Genomic DNA, 15,127 nt, shown 5'->3' with positions numbered 1-15,127 from the left:
CAGTTTTCAAAGAAAACGACTGGTAGTAAATAGTATAGTAAATTTAATGATGCAAAATACAAATAAGAAATTAGAGCATTTTAGAAAGGTGCCAACAAAAGCCTAGAGTGTTATTATTTCCACTTTTTATCATACAAATTACTAATCCCTCATGCACACCAGCGTACGCCAACTCTGTACAAGTTGTAAAAAGCTGTAATATGGCACCCGCACTAGTCTATTGGCCCATATCTTACATTAGTATGTCGCCAATTTCACAGAAGCATACACAAGGGGGTGTTTTGCCAGACCCATACAGAATCCAAGAGAAACAAACTGTGTCATGTTCCATTGGATGAGAATTTAGTAAAATATTAGAATCTAAAAGCATTGTTTTCTGTAATGCGGTGAATGGCAGAACATGCCTGTGATGAACCCGTAGCCGCCATCTTGGTAAAGATAAATCATATCCAGGGATGGCCACACTTCAGCAGCCCCCACCCTTGGGACCTTCTGTTAAAAAGTCAACTAGATAGTTTCCCCCATCCAGGCTCCTGTGAGATAAGAAGAGCCAGGGCCTACTTAACACTTGAATGCTAGGAGCTTCAAAGGCTTCGAGAGGAAACACAGCCAGCAGGGGGGGGGGGTGCTTCGTCCATCTGTAACTGACCATTTGTCCCATAGGACTAGTTTCTTTGTCTGTCACAAGCATGGAGGCATAAGATATAGAAACATGAATAGTACACGCATGTTGCGTGGGATGGGCCAATAAAAAAATATCACGGCGTCCCGGAGCCATTGCGCACACAAGCCTCCGCGGTAGACGTTTGTACGTGCTCTGGAAGCCAAGATATAGCGCGGAGCCATTCCTGAGGACCGTATGGTATCATAATTGATATCAAAAGGTCGGTTACGGCGGCCCGAATCCATGGGAACCCCTGGGGGTATCATGAGACCATCCCAGAAGAAGTTATTGGGTTCCATAGAATTTGGGCTTCTGATCGAAGTTAGACCTGAGGGTGGAGACTGAGCCAGCTGACCTCACCAGCAGTGGGCGGGACGGGGCAGGTAAGATAGCAGGACAGACAAGAGATAAGTCAGTCTTGACCCAAGAGTGGTGTGCTGAACATCTGAGCACCAGCTGAGGCCACCAAGGGGAGGAGCAGTTTGACCATGCGGTGGTAGGCCTCAGCCTGTAACAAAGAACCGTGCCTGCGACCGCAGAATCCTCTCCCTGCGTCACAAGAAAATCAAGAAACCGGTAACTGATATGCTGTGGTGATTCTGTGTGTTGTATTCCATTGTTGTATAGTTTAGCCTGACCTTATACCTGTGTATATTTAGTTGTATATCGTGTATCTAGTGTATTATTATAATCAATTACCTCAAGTAATTGTGGGCCTGCCTTTTATTCTGCATAACGAACGCACGTCCGTGTGAGCTCGGCTCAAGCCAAAAACGCTACCCAGGGTTGGTTCCTGACCCGATATAGGCCCATTCACGGACTGGGCGTATATCTAAAATAGGGACTGGTGGCAGCATACCAACTGGGGATTGGGGAAGGCTGGTAGTGACGGTCGGAGGTTCAGATATATATATTCCTGGCGCGGCCAAGGAAGATATATATACCACCCTCACTACAGAGGGCCCCGATACCCAGTAGGTTACAGGACAGTCTCTCTGGCGACCGCTTATCCTAGGTGCAGTTCCTTGACTGACCTGAGGCTAAGAGGGCGCTAGCGAGTTGTGCTGTGTAGTGACGTTACGGTTTAGTGACGTTGAAGGGGAACACTCTACCGTGTTCCCTGCGCTGGTTGCAGCTTCCTGGCACTACTTTCTCTAGGTGCAGTACCTTGACTGACCTGAGAGGTAAGGGGGCGCCAGAGAGCTGCACCCACCGGCCGGCTTTCATCACATTGGTGGCAGAGCGGTAGGATTGCAGAATAATAGTGTTGTGGGACCCCTACTCCCAGGCACTAAAGACTGCCAGTGGTAACTTCCACTGCTGGAGTCTTAAGGTCAGCCCAACGTTAGATGGTCAGGCTAAAAGTATAACAAGGTGTGTGCAAACTCAGGGTTGCAGCGGTGTCAGTTACCAAGATGGCAGACGGCACCAGGAGCAAGACCCTGCAGGAGGCTAATGCTACGGTCCGTGTGGCAGGAGGGGAGGACATTGTTATTCATGGCGAGGAGGAGTCCAGCCCGGGCACCTCAGGGAGCCAGTCCCCAGTATACGGTCCCGCAGTGGGCTGCCCACCACCTACCCAGCCCAGCCTGTCCAGATCACAAGCCCTTTTACAAGCGGCTATGGCAAGTCTCCAGTCTCATGGCGATGCCGTCTACAAAACCCTCCTGGCAGCATCAGAGAAGGCAGCGGAGGAGGAGCGTGCAGAGCGGGCTGCGGAGCGGGCTGCGGAGCGGGCTGCGGAGCGTGAAGCTGCAGAGCGCCGGGAGGCTGCGGAGCGTGCAGAGCGAGCTGCGGAGCGCCAGCACCAACTGGACCTGGCCCAGCGGGGGCTTCCGCTAGAGCAACCAACCCATCAGGAGACCAAGTCGTCCAAAGTCCGAGCTGAGGACTTCCCTCTACTGGAGAAGGATGGGGACCTGGACTCCTTTCTGGTGGCATTTGAACGGACCTGTCTTCAGCACCATCTGGCCCGGGATCAGTGGGCCAGATACCTGACCCCCCGTTTGAGGGGTAAGTCCCTGGATGCCTTGGGGGACTTACCTGCCGGGGAGGTACAGAACTACGACTGCATCAAGCGGGCCCTGATCCGGCAGTACAACCTCACTCCCGAGTCGTACCGCCAGAAGTTCCGGAGCCTGCTGCGTGGCCCCAAGGACACCTGGACCGATCATATGCGGGCGCTGTTGAGAGCCGCAGAGCACTGGACCTCGGGTCTAGCGCTTACTACCCGCCAGGAGGTCCAGGAACTGTTCGTCACGGAGCAGTTCTTGTGGAACTGCCCAGAGGACCTCCGACAGTTCCTCCGTGACCGAAAACCAACAGGGGCTTCTGCTACAGCCGCCCTGGCAGACGAGTATGCCAATAACAGGGCGCCTGAGCTGAAGAAGTCTGCCAGCAGCACCTGGAGAGGGGGTAAGCCCAGTCATGCCCCTGTTTCCCCGGCCCCTAGAACACAAGGGGTGTATCCCCCTGTTGCCCTCTCCAGGCAAGGACCAGACGTAAGACGTCATCTATGCAACAAACCAGGACACTTTAGGGCTGAGTGTCCCCAGCGCCAAAAGACCCCATCCCAGTCCCAGAGAGCGCCCAATGTTTTGTGTGTGGGAGGGGGTGGTGGTAGGTCCCTGGACAACATCCAACCCGTCACCATAGGCCGTTCTGCGGTCATGGGACTGCGGGACACTGGCGCTGAACGAACACTGGTACGGCCTGAGGTGGTGTCCCCCCAGGACTTGGTACCAGGAAAGACTCTTTCCGTCTCCGGGGTTGGAGGCGTGGAGCCGGCCCTTCCCGTTGCCATGGTGTATTTGGACTGGGGTGCCGGGAGGGGGATGCGGGAGGTGGGAGTAACGCCAAATATTCCCGCAAATGTTTTATTAGGGACCGACTTGGGGCGTCTAGTATCGCAGTATGTACCCTCTGAACCCCCAAGTTCGGCCCCCCAAGAGTGTATTGATTTGTCTGCTGCTAATGCCAACCATGTTGTATGTAGTGTGCGTCCTGCTGAGGAGGAGGGAGTGAAACCTGAGGGTAACACCTGCACAGACACAACACAAACAGGGTTAGTGAAAGCAGGTGGGGAGTGTGGGGATGCCCGCAGAGGTGCTCAGCCGGCGTGCCGTGACCTCTTGTCCTCCGGTGAGGGAGGGGGCGGGCAGGATTCTGTAGAGGGAAGCTCAGGGATGGAGAGGGGGGCAGCTACCGGCAGTGTAGGGCTCCCAGGGGTATCCAGGCTGCTGAGTATAGGCCCACTGCAGGGGGAGGAACAGGCCATGGGGGGTGGGGGTGTCCCAAGAGAGGGGCCGCCAGGTAAGACCCCAGGGCAGGAGTTCCCCACATCCGAGATGTCCAAAGGCCTAGGAAGCCTGCCTGATCGGGCGGCTTGGTCAGAAACAGAGGGGAAGCGGGCACTACCCACGGTCACAGCGGTCATAGCCGCTGTCACCAGGAGTGGGAGCGCCGGAGCCCAAGGAGCCTTGCAGAGGTCCGACGGCTTCCCCACTTCTGACCAAGTGTCTGCCGGGTCAGACAGCGGCCAGGTGACATGCCCGGAGGGGCTGACGGAGGATATGGCAGTTTCGTCGATTCTGGCCACATCAAGTCAGGAATTTCAGGCTGCGTTGGAAGCAGACGACAGCCTGAAAGCTCTCAAGGAACAGGCGGCACAGCCTCCCATGGAGTCAGACTGCGAGCGTGTGGTCTGGGACCAGGGACGGCTGTACCGGGTAACGGTACAGCAGGGTTCACCGGAGGCGTGGCCCAGGGACCGACAGTTAGTGGTACCCTATCCGTTCAGGGCGGAATTGTTGCGGATCGCACACGAGATTCCGATGGCCGGACACCTAGGGATCGCTAAAACCAAGGCCAGGATAGCTCAGCATTTCTACTGGCCTGGGATGGGAGCCGCGGTGGGTGCCTACTGCCGTTCGTGTGACACCTGTCAGAGGGTGGGGAAGGCGGGGCCGCTCCCCAAAGCCCCACTGGTAACTCTGCCAATCATCGAAGAGCCTTTCTCGAGGGTCGCTGTGGATCTTATTGGACCTCTGTCCACTCCCAGCCACTCCGGGAAATGCTTCATACTCACGGTAGTGGACTATGCCACCCGGTACCCGGAAGCGGTAGCTTTGTCGTTCATTCGGGCCGACAAGGTGGCTACCGCCTTACTGGAGATCTTCTGCAGAGTGGGTTTCCCCCAGGAAATGCTCACCGACCGAGGGACCCAGTTCATGTCGCGGCTGATGGAGTCCCTCTGTAAGCAAATGCAGGTGCAACATCTGGTGGCCAGCCTGTATCATCCACAGAATAATGGCCTGTGTGAGCGGTTCAATGGCACCTTAAAGCAGATGCTTAAGATGTTGGTCGACTCCCACGGGAGAGACTGGGAGCGTTACCTCCCACACCTCCTATTTGCTTACCGGGAGGTTCCGCAGGCCTCAACGGGGTTCTCCCCCTTTGAGCTCCTGTACGGGCGACGGGTACGGGGCCCCCTGGCTCTGGTGAAGGAAGCATGGGAAGGGGATTTGGCCACCCCCGAGGTGTCGGTCATCGAGTATGTCGTGCGCCACCGGGACAGGATGATGGCCTTGGCAAAGCTGGTGCAGGACAATATGGCCCAGGCCCAGGCCGACCAGAAGCGGTGGTACGACCAGAATGCTTGTGAGAGGACCTACCAGGTGGGTCAAAAGGTGTGGGTACTGGTCCCCGTACCACAGAACAAGCTTCAGGCAGCCTGGGAAGGTCCCTACTTCGTGCACCAGAAACTCAACGCCGTCACCTATCTGGTCACCCTGGATCACGCCCGTGGAAGGAGGAAGACCTTCCACGTGAACATGATGAAGGCTCATCATGAGTGGGAAGCGACTGCCCACCCAGTGTGCAACTTTCCCGAGGAAGGAGAGGTAGAAACCCTCCTGGATCTGCTCACCCAAGCCAAGGCGGGTGGGTCCATCGAGGATGTGGGGGTTGGCCACCAGCTCACGGAGGACCAACGGTCCCAGCTGGGGACCACCCTGCACCCCTTCCGGGGGCTGTTCAGCAGCCTGCCCGGAAGGACTGAGATGGCTGTCCACGACGTGGACACTGGCGATCACCCGCCGATCCGGCGTTCAGCATATCGGGTCTCTTTCGAGGTGCAGGGAAACATGCGCCAAGAGATAGACGAGATGATGAAGCTGGGGGTGATCCAGGCATCCAGCAGCGCGTGGGCCTCGCCTGTAGTCCTCGTACCAAAGAAGGACCGAACTACACGGTTCTGCGTGGACTACCGGGGGCTCAACGCTGTAACGGCCACCGATGCGTTCCCCATACCACGCATCGATGACCTGCTCGATCGGATGGCCGGGGCTAAGTACCTGACCATCATGGATCTGAGCCGGGGGTACTGGCAGATTCCTCTGACCCCCGCGGCAAGGGAACGCTCTGCCTTTATCACCCCTTTTGGACTGTACGAGTCCACAGTGATGCCATTCGGCATGAAGAATGCCCCTGCCACTTTTCAACGGATGGTCAATACGCTGCTTGAGGGACTTGAAGGGTACGCGGCTGCGTACTTGGACGATATTGCAGTCTTCAGTCCCACTTGGGAGGATCACCTAGAGCACCTGCGGCAGGTGCTCGGTCGGATCCACCGGGCAGGCTTGACCATCAAGCCGGAAAAGTGCCAGCTGGGCATGAGTGAGCTCCTCTACCTGGGTCACCGGGTAGGCGGGGGGGTTCTGAAGCCAGAACCTGGGAAAGTGGATGTCATCGCATCCTGGCCCACTCCTAGGACCAAAAAGCAGGTGATGTCCTTCTTGGGGACCGCTGGGTACTATAGGAGGTTCGTCCCACACTATAGCACCCTGGCCAAGCCCCTGACGGACCTCACCAAGAAGAAGCTGCCCGTCGCAGTCGACTGGACAGTCGCCTGCGAGACAGCTTTCGGGGCACTCAAAGCCGCCCTAAGTAGCTCCCCTGTACTGCAAGCTGCCGACTTCGACCGGCCGTTTGTGGTACAGACCGACGCCAGTGACTTTGGCCTCGGTGCTGTGCTAAGTCAGGTCAACACGACAGGCCAGGAACATCCTGTCTTGTACCTGAGCAGGAAGCTACTGCCCCGGGAGGTGGCTTACTCCACGGTGGAAAAAGAATGCCTGGCAATTGTATGGGCCCTGCAGCGTCTGCAGCCCTACTTGTACGGGAGCCATTTCACCGTGGAGACGGACCACAACCCCCTCAGCTGGTTACACACGGTCTCTGGGTCGAATGGCAGGTTGCTACGCTGGAGCCTCGCTCTCCAGCAGTACCACTTCTCCATTCGCCACAGAAAAGGCCGTGACCACGGTAACGCTGACGGGTTATCCCGGCAAGGGGAGGGTGCAGAAGGACGCACGGGGGAACACAGGAATGTGCTACCCCCTCGCGCCCTCGTATAGGGGGAGGTGTGATGAACCCGTAGCCGCCATCTTGGTAAAGATAAATCATATCCAGGGATGGCCACACTTCAGCAGCCCCCACCCTTGGGACCTTCTGTTAAAAAGTCAACTAGATAGTTTCCCCCATCCAGGCTCCTGTGAGATAAGAAGAGCCAGGGCCTACTTAACACTTGAATGCTAGGAGCTTCAAAGGCTTCAAGAGGAAACACAGCCAGCAGGGGGGGGTGCTTCGTCCATCTGTAACTGACCATTTGTCCCATAGGACTAGTTTCTTTGTCTGTCACAAGCATGGAGGCATAAGATATAGAAACATGAATAGTACACGCATGTTGCGTGGGATGGGCCAATAAAAAAATATCACGGCGTCCCGGAGCCATTGCGCACACAAGCCTCCGCGGTAGACGTTTGTACGTGCTCTGGAAGCCAAGATATAGCGCGGAGCCATTCCTGAGGACCGTATGGTATCATAATTGATATCAAAAGGTCGGTTACGGCGGCCCGAATCCATGGGAACCCCTGGGGGTATCATGAGACCATCCCAGAAGAAGTTATTGGGTTCCATAGAATTTGGGCTTCTGATCGAAGTTAGACCTGAGGGTGGAGACTGAGCCAGCTGACCTCACCAGCAGTGGGCGGGACGGGGCAGGTAAGATAGCAGGACAGACAAGAGATAAGTCAGTCTTGACCCAAGAGTGGTGTGCTGAACATCTGAGCACCAGCTGAGGCCACCAAGGGGAGGAGCAGTTTGACCATGCGGTGGTAGGCCTCAGCCTGTAACAAAGAACCGTGCCTGCGACCGCAGAATCCTCTCCCTGCGTCACAAGAAAATCAAGAAACCGGTAACTGATATGCTGTGGTGATTCTGTGTGTTGTATTCCATTGTTGTATAGTTTAGCCTGACCTTATACCTGTGTATATTTAGTTGTATATCGTGTATCTAGTGTATTATTATAATCAATTACCTCAAGTAATTGTGGGCCTGCCTTTTATTCTGCATAACGAACGCACGTCCGTGTGAGCTCGGCTCAAGCCAAAAACGCTACCCAGGGTTGGTTACTGACCCGATATAGGCCCATTCACGGACTGGGCGTATATCTAAAATAGGGACTGGTGGCAGCATACCAACTGGGGATTGGGGAAGGCTGGTAGTGACGGTCGGAGGTTCAGATATATATATTCCTGGCGCGGCCAAGGAAGATATATATACCACCCTCACTACAGAGGGCCCCGATACCCAGTAGGTTACAGGACAGTCTCTCTGGCGACCGCTTATCCTAGGTGCAGTTCCTTGACTGACCTGAGGCTAAGAGGGCGCTAGCGAGTTGTGCTGTGTAGTGACGTTACGGTTTAGTGACGTTGAAGGGGAACACTCTACCGTGTTCCCTGCGCTGGTTGCAGCTTCCTGGCACTACTTTCTCTAGGTGCAGTACCTTGACTGACCTGAGAGGTAAGGGGGCGCCAGAGAGCTGCACCCACCGGCCGGCTTTCATCACAATGCCTAAGGCTGGAGTCACACAAGCGTCAAAAAAATTGGTCCCAGTCTTATTCATGAGAGTGGTACATGTGAAATCTGTATGGAATTCCATGTGTAATGCGAGTGCAAGGCATGAATGCGATTATTTTCTACCATGCTATCGGTATGGCATCCGTATGCCTTGCGATTTTGAACATGCGTTTTCAATCAAATGCACTATTAGGCCTGATTAGTTTGAAACCTATAAAAAGCCACTTTCCTAGGCTTCACATTGGGAACACTTCCATAATTTTGGTAGGATATCCTCTACACTATTTTCAGTACTTATGGTTTCCTTGATAAGTCTGTTATAATGTCTTTCCATTTGACACTGCACCCAACTGAACATGTTCCATTACACTGGGTGATGTTTCGACAGTTTGGGGAACTGTACCCATTAATAGTGGATCCGAGGAGGAGGCGCAGAATGTGGGCTCATCCACCAATCTCCCAACAAACCACAAAAAGGCATTTCCAGCTCCTCTATGTTGAGCTACGCCGACATTCTGACAAATTATTTGTAGATTGTCGCATGACCATCTCTTGGAAGAAGGAGCTACGACCTGGGCTTACATTCACGAAGACAAACATGCGGAGATGTATGCAACTAACTATTTTTGTTATAGAATGATCAATGTTATTTTTCATGCATTTTTCAATTACTAAAAAATGCCAAATCTACTTATATGTTGTTTTTGTTAATCCTCTATAAGTTTCTATCTATTGGTCTGTCACATGCTGCCTTACACCTTGAGTTCCTCCTGGGCAAGACCACCATTTCCGGAATTGTTAAAAAAACATGTGATGAGATCGGGACTAAATTCCAACCCACAGTGATGCCAGAGCCCAGGCCTCATGACTGGCAACATATTTCCCATGGATTTATGGAAAGATGCCTGTTCCCAAACTGCATATGGGCTCTGAATGGGAAACACATCCGCCTAAAGAAGTCGCCGAACGCAGGGCTCCAACATTTCAATTACATTTTAATTTTTCAGTTGTGCTTTTGGCATTGGTTGACAGCGCATACAGGTTTGTAATTGTGGATATTGGGCCCTATGGAAAAACTGGGAGTCCCAAATCTTCAATACTTCCATAATGGGTCAGCTCAGCAGCTTCGGAACAAGGAATTGGGTGTCCCACCCCCACGGGCCCTACCTGGGGCTACATTAGATCCAGCTCCATATATAGTGGTTGGAGACAAGGCCTTCCAATTAATGTGGCAAGTTATGAGGCCCTTTCCATGGCCACCGTCGACATGTTTTTAACTGCCGCTTGTCACGTGAATGAAGAATGTTCAAGTGTGCCTCCAATTAAGCCCTCCAATTAAGCGAGCAAAATGTAAACTCGGTTGTTAAGGCATGTGTGATCCTCCACAACTATACCACGATCCACGAGTGTCTGGAGGATGTGTTTCCTGATGAAAAGCACGGATCCAATCCCGAAAAACCTCTCGCCTCTTCCAACTACATGGCGGGAGCCTTCTGCACTTAAAGGGGTATTCCCATCTCCAAGATCCCATCCCAATATGTAGTAGGTGTAATAATAATAATATTAGCAAATACCTCCAATTAGAAATGTAGTATAGTATTTTTGATTTGTTATGTCTCGATCCTCATGGACAGACATTGCAGGACCTTAGGTATCCATGGTTGCGTCCACTGATAAAGTGACAGTTAGCTAGCTGCTAGTGGTCGCAACCATGGATACCTAAGGTCCTGAATTGCCTGCACATGAGGTAAGTGGAATAGCAAATCAAAAATACTATACTACATTTCTAATTGTAGGTATTTGCTAATATTATTATTATTACACCTAATACATATTGGGATGGGATATTGGAGATGGGAATACCCCTTTAAAGTAAGGCACATTTTTGCTACATATTTCTTAACACCAGAGGGAAGTACTCCCTGGCAAGACTCTTATGTTGGTTGCCATTTAGATTTTGTTGTGTGTAATCCTTCTAAACATGTTTTGTATTTAAGAAATTTGTTTTACAGCATGTAATGTGTACATAAAATAAATAATGAGGCACAATACAGTGTAACTTTCATTTATTGCTACAAAAATAAAGGCCAAAAAAGCACCATATTTTCAGTGTATAGATGTTAATAACTTTTTAGGTTATTTTTTAAAAAATAGAAAAACATATGGGTCTTCCTAAAAATAACACACACATTACAGGTTGTGATAGGTGCTGGGGAGGGAGAGTGAGGACCAGGATTGGTTGAAGTATGATGTTGGGGTGGTGGTTGAGATGGAGGGAGAAAGAATGAGGTAGAGGGAACATGCTACATGCTACAATAAGGGGTTATTAGGCTGTGGGCACACAGACTCAGCCACTTGTGCCATAATATGTTAGCTCAACCCAGCTGTGACTGACCCAAGGATACTACCTTTGGCCCACAGTGTACGAATGGGTAGCAGAGTCAGGTAAGGACAGTCACCATGACTTTAGCTGCTCAGGTTCCCATAGTGTGTGGCTTCAGAATGCTGTGGGCTTTGCACTTCTGGTGGTGGTGGTTGTGCTGGAGGTTGGTGGGGGCATTGTGGTGCTGGTAAGGCAAGTGCCTGTGGTTCTTTGGGCTCAGGCATACGGAGCCAATTGGCCCTAGACTGCTGCCACCTTTAAAAGTAGTTAAAAAACCTCATGGGGGTTATTTGGGGAGGTGCAGGCATCCAACACAATTTGGACCACGACCCTTGCTCGCAGCATGACAGGCCAGGAAGTTGGTTGCAAATAGAATGCCAGGCTTTGAGAAAAGGTCTTCTCCCCATCATCATTAACAGTGCAAACCAGATAGTTAAGTACCCCACTATCTACCTCATGCCTGGTACTGATGGTGGGAATGTCCCTCCTGCGCCTGGCTCTTCTAGGGATGGGTAAAGCTTGGGGGATGTGACTAGCGGCAGTGTTGGACTGCTGCTCCTGTGGTGTCCGCCCTCATCAGAGGGTGGATCATCAGCTACTGATGCTGCTACTTTTGCTGGTGGTGGTGGTGGTGCAGGTTCTGCCTCCTCCAAATCCCCATCTGGATCGGCTCATTAACACATAAATACCCAAAGTGGGAAGGTTAATTACCAAATTGATACTGATGGTATTGCAACTCATTAAAGAAGATGTCCACTACTTTATTTCCCCCCCTCCAATGTATCCCCCCTGGGGCCCCTAAGACTTATTGTAAATACCTTCTGTTGCTGATAATGCCTGTGAGTGGCGCTATCGGTGGCTGCTCACAGGCATCACGTGACCCCGTGCTGACGTCACGACAAGTGAGGCGTGACTCAGCGCTGGGTCCCCGTGGTGGCTGCTGGGTTGTGGGCAGGGTTACCCCCCCCCGCATCACACCCAGCATCCACCGCGCGCTTTCAAAATGAATGGGGAGAGGCAGAGCGCGCGGTGGGTGCTGGGTGTGACATGCGGGGTAACCCCGCCCACAGCCTGGCATCCACCATGGAACCAGAAAGATTGTGACCCCTGGCTGCTGCCAGCACTTGTCGCGGATGTCAGAGCCGGCTGCAGCCGGGGGTCATGTGATGCCTGTGAGAAGTCAGTGATAGCAGCGCTCACAGGCATTATCAGCAACAGAAGGTACTTACAAGAAGTCTTAGGGGCCCCGGAGGGTACATGGGGGGGGGGGAATATAAAGTAGTGGACAACCCCTTTAATACATCAATATTTGGTTCAGCTATTTATTATTCAGGCTAGCCAGGCTACAGGTTTATTGGCATTTTTGTAATAAGCTAAATAAACAGTGTATTCAGAAAAGTTCACCCCTGAGCACTCACAAAACTAATCAAAAATACATAACAATTATCAATTATCAACCAGCATGCTACTTGATGGTTTCCATGTTTCAATAAAAAAAACAGCAGAGAGTGAAAAAGCTGAACATGTAAAAACTGAAAAATGGTTAATGAAGAGTTATTAGATGTTGGATTTTACATTTGCTGACTAAATAAAGATTTCCAGCTATTTACAGATTATAAACAAAACTCTACAGCTAAGCCCCCAGCCAACACCGTATATAAGTTTTTAAGGTAATTTCAGAGTGCTCAATTTAAAAACTATTAAGTTATTTAGCCCTTAGAAAGAGCAAAATATACAAACAGCTATGCAGGAATGGATGATACACAGTAATAAAATAAATATTTTTCCTTTGAGATGTTGTAAGCTATTTAGATTCAGAGAGTTTTGTAATGACTAAATTATTAGTTTAATTATCAGATAATCACCATTGTGAATAACCAGACAGATTAGTACACACTTCTCCGCTTCTGGTGTCATTATATCCTATACAAAACGTTTGTTTGGTCTCCATCCAACTGACGTAAAGAAAATGAGGTTTTAAATGATAACTGAACATGATGGAAAATCATTCAGAATAAGGACTAGTGTTGAGCCACCCCCGTAGTGTTCGGGTTCGGTTCGGTTCGTCGAACACCGGGATGTTCGAGGAACTGTTCGTCGAACTGTTCGTCGAACACCTTAGAACACCGTTAAAACCAATGGCAGGCAAACAAAAACACATAGAAACACATAGAAAACACCTGCAAAGGTGTCCAAAAGCTGACAAACTGCTCAGAAGACACTCTCTTTAAAAAAGCCGGCCGGCAAATTCAGCAGCGGCATACACCGGTACCCGACAATTTAGACAAGAAGGAATAGAGCATCACACATAGATTAGATAGATAGAAACATGTCAGTCACACATATAAGAAGCACAGTGACAGTGTTGGTTACTGCACTTGTCATTTAGTGTAAAGGATTTATTAAAAAAAATATTAGTGTTTTCATGCACCGTCTCTTTAAAAAAGCCGGCCGGCAATTCAGCATCTGTACCCGACAATTTAGAACAGAAAGAATAGAGCTTCACACATAGATTAGATAGATAGAAACATGTCAGTCACATATATAATAAGTACAGTGATAGTGTTGCTTACTGTACTTGTCATTTAGTGTAAAGGATTTATTTAAAAAAATAATAGTGTTTTCATGCACTGTCTCTTTAAAAAAGCCGGCCGGCAATTCAGCATCTGTACCCGACAATTTAGAACAGAAAGAATAGAGCTTCACACATAGATTAGATAGATAGAAACATGTCAGTCACATATATATGAAGTACAGTGATAGTGTTGGTTACTGTACTTGTCATTTAGTATTAAAATAAAGGATTTATTATTAAAAAAATTGGCGTGGGGTTCCCCTTAATTTTAGGCTCTAGCGGAGGTTAAGCAGACGGCTGGGGCAGATGTTTGAAGCCTGGGAAGGGGGTAATACCCACGGAGCTTCCCAGGCTACTAATATCAGCCCCCAGCTGAATACATAGCCTTTACTAGCTATTAAAATGGGGGACCCCCCAAAAAAAATGACGTGGGGTCCCCCCTAATTTAATAGCTAGCAAAGGCTAGGCAGACAGCTGGGGGCTGATATTAATAGCCCAGGAAGGGAGCCATGAATATTGGCCCCCTCCCAGGCTAGAAACACCAGCCGTCAGCCGCCCCAGAAATGGCGCATTCATAGGATGCGCCAATTCTGGCACTTAGCCTCGCTCTTCCACGCTGCCCTGGTGCGGTGGCAGGGGGTAATAGGGTTGGGGTTGATGTCAGCTTATAATGCCAGCTGACATCAAGCCCAGGTTAGTAATGGAGAGGCGTCTATAAGACACCCCCATTACTAACCCCATAGTCAAAGTTAAAAAAAACACAAACACCCAGAATAAAGTCCTTTAATTGAAATAAAGACACAATCCTTTATTGTTCTAAATTAAACCATACTTACCATCACGCCCATTCCAGCTGAAGCCAACGATCTCCTGCAATAAAAGAAAAATAATAAAGCAACCTCATCCTTACCTTTCCATGGTTCCCACGACAGCTTCAGCTCTGCTACATCGAGATGACAGGCTGGACCGCAGCAGAACGCTGCCATCCAGCCTGTCATCCCGCAGACACTGAGAAGCGCAGGCTTGCTTGCGCTGCTCAGCGTCTCTCTGTGACGACATCCAGATGAGCCGAGTTCATGTCCAATGAACTCGGCTCACCTCATGCACGTCACTGACAGCGTGGGAAAATTCTCACGCTGAAGCGCTGATTGCAGGAGAATTTTCCCACGCTGTCAGTGACGTGCAGGAGGTGAGCTGAGTTCATTGGACATGAGCTCACCTCATGCACATCACTGACAGCGTGGGAGAATTCTCCTGCACTCAGCACTTCAGCGTGAGAATTTTCCCACGCTGTCAGTGACGTGCATGAGGTGAGCCGAGTTCATTGGACATGACCTCGGCTCATCTGGATGCCGTCACAGCGAGACAGTGAGGAGCGCAAGCATGCCTGCGCTTCTCAGTGTCTGCGGGATGACAGACTGGATGGCAGCGTTCTGCTGCGGTCCAGCCAGTCATCTCGATGTAGCAGAGCTGAAGCTGTCGTGGGAACCATGGAAAGGTAAGGATGAGGTTGGTTTATTATTTTTCTTTTATTGCAGGAGATCGTTGGCTTCAGCTGGAATGGGTGTGATGGTAAGTATGGTTT

The 15,127-nt window shown here is 50.7% G+C and overlaps 1 protein-coding gene across 1 annotated transcript in view; it reads right to left on the bottom strand.

Moving 5' to 3' along the window:
• The window catches only part of SPAG16 (sperm associated antigen 16), a 1,363,505-nt gene that overhangs the window by 303,020 nt on the left and 1,045,358 nt on the right, over positions 1-15,127 (bottom strand). The gene's annotated exons all lie outside the window — the stretch shown is intronic.

The sequence above is a fragment of the Phyllobates terribilis genome, unplaced genomic scaffold, assembly GCF_046119375.1.
Source record: "Phyllobates terribilis strain yellow unplaced genomic scaffold, ASM4611937v1 Scaffold_9__5_contigs__length_417890890, whole genome shotgun sequence".
Classification (NCBI taxonomy): domain Eukaryota; kingdom Metazoa; phylum Chordata; class Amphibia; order Anura; family Dendrobatidae; genus Phyllobates; species Phyllobates terribilis.
This window is presented reverse-complemented; position numbering and strand designations above follow the sequence as displayed.